Consider the following 2,060-nt stretch of genomic DNA (forward strand, 5'->3'; position numbering starts at 1 on the left):
CTCAAGTTCCCCCCCCCCATCCCTGCTCTAACCACTAGACACCCCTCTCCTCCCACAGGGCATGAATAGTGGGGAGCTCCTGGATTTTAGCTTAATGCCCCCCAACACCTCTTCAAATGGACAGCTAGCCCTGGGCCAGGCCCCTCTGGCTCCTAACAGCCAGTGGAAGTGATCCAAGGTTGGGCACCTTGATTGCTTTAAGGATCTGGGCCCGGGTCTGCTCTTCACTGCCTGTCTGTCAGGGTGCGAGACCTGAGACAGGGGGGCAGGCTGGGGCCTCTGGTTTGCTGGGTGCCACCGGCAACTCCTGGGTTCCAGGCCCACCTCGGGGAGGGGTATCGGGGGGTGGGGGGAAAGGAGGAAAGTGTTTGTGTTTTAACTGTCTTCCAATGACAGGAAGTTTTGTTTCAAACCAGGTGCAAAACAGAGGTGTAGGATAAGAAACCCTTTCAAATCTATTGGGGGTTATCTATTTATGACTTAGAATTTCTGTCTTTCTGTCTACACATCTATCTATCTATCTATCCCCATCCACCCCCTCTATCTATCCATCCCCCCCACACCCCTCTATCTATCCCTATATCCACCCATCTGCAGTGGCTACAGGAGAACAGCTACGGTCCGGTAGCTGCGCCCTGGGGAGCTGTAGTATAACCCTGCCTACGTCCCAGACAGTTTGTCCATGGCTGTCGCTCATCCACCTGTCTCAGAGGCAGGAGCTCGGTGGCTGGAAGAATTTTTCGGTCGACCTGACCGCATCTACAACGGCGAGGAGGTCGACCAAACTCAGGGCCGGCTTTAGGCCGATTCCCCGGAATCGGTCCCCGCTCCTAAGAGGGCCCCACACCTTAGGTGCTTTTTTAATTTTGTTTTTTTTTTACTCACCCAGCGGGGGGGGGGGTCCGCGGGGGGGGGTCTTCGGCGGCATTCTGGTGGCGGGGGGTCCTTCGGTGCCGCCGAAGCCCCAGACCGCCGCCGGGTATTCGAATCGGGCCCCGCAGTTCATAAAGCCGGCCCTGACCGAACAAACAACAACGTTTTTCATCTCCCTGAGGTTTGGAGCTAGGCCGATCTCATTTGTAGGTGTAGCCGAGGCCTAACCCGGACAACGCGAACAGCCAGTGTTAGACCGGTTCCTCCAAGAGCCGTGGCAAGGCTGCAGCGTCCTGGCCTGGGTCGCCCCAGGAGAAGCCCTCTTGGGGCTGGGCTAGCGGGCGGGGCTGGGGTAGCTTCGCCATCCTCCAGTCCCTGATCAGTCGTAGGTATGTGTAGCACAGCTGCACTTAGGAGTCCGAGTCATGCTGGTCTGAGCATTGGCCTGCTACACCCAGGGTTGTGAGTTCAATCCTTGAGGGGGCCATTTAGGGAACTGGGGTAAAAATTTGGGGATTGGCCCTGCTTTGAGCAGGGGGTTGGACTAGATACCTCCTGAAGTCCCTTCTAACCCTGATATTGTATGACTCTAAGCAGCCCCCTGCCTCAGGGCTGCCGAGAGCGGGTTTGAGCCCCGGCGAAAAAAATTTTTGGGCCCCCCCAGCAAGGGCAGACCGGCTAAACAGGGCTGATGAAGCCAGGCCCTGGGCCCCCTTCCAGACCGCCGGCCCCTGGTAATTTGTACCGGCTTCCCCCCATCTCGTCGACCCTGCCCTGCCTGTCTAACCTAGAGCCTGGTCTACACTTCAAAATGACACCAACCTCGCTACAGCGCTCAGGGCTGAGGAAAACACTGTCCCCTGAGCGCTGGGGAGCGGGTTAGCCGTGACCCCAAGGGCCACCTAACCGCGCCCGCCGTGGCTGGCTAATCTCCTGGGACCCACGCCGCTGGGTGCCGCCTGGTCTCGCACTGCCACTGCTGTGAGGGGCATTAAACTCCCCAGGCCTTAGGGAGAGGGGATCAGGGGCTGCGGGAGCCTCGCAGGGGGGGGCGGTGGTAAGTTCCCCCCCCCCCGGTGGGTGGAGGCGGTGGGCGTGGCTTGTGCAAAAGGGGGCGTGGCTCCTCCGCCCCCAGCTGTTGTTGCCCGATGGCTCCACGTGGCTGGCGGAGCGACTTGACATGCGGG

This window comes from Malaclemys terrapin, chromosome 20 (assembly GCF_027887155.1).
Source record: "Malaclemys terrapin pileata isolate rMalTer1 chromosome 20, rMalTer1.hap1, whole genome shotgun sequence".
NCBI lineage: Eukaryota > Metazoa > Chordata > Testudines > Emydidae > Malaclemys > Malaclemys terrapin.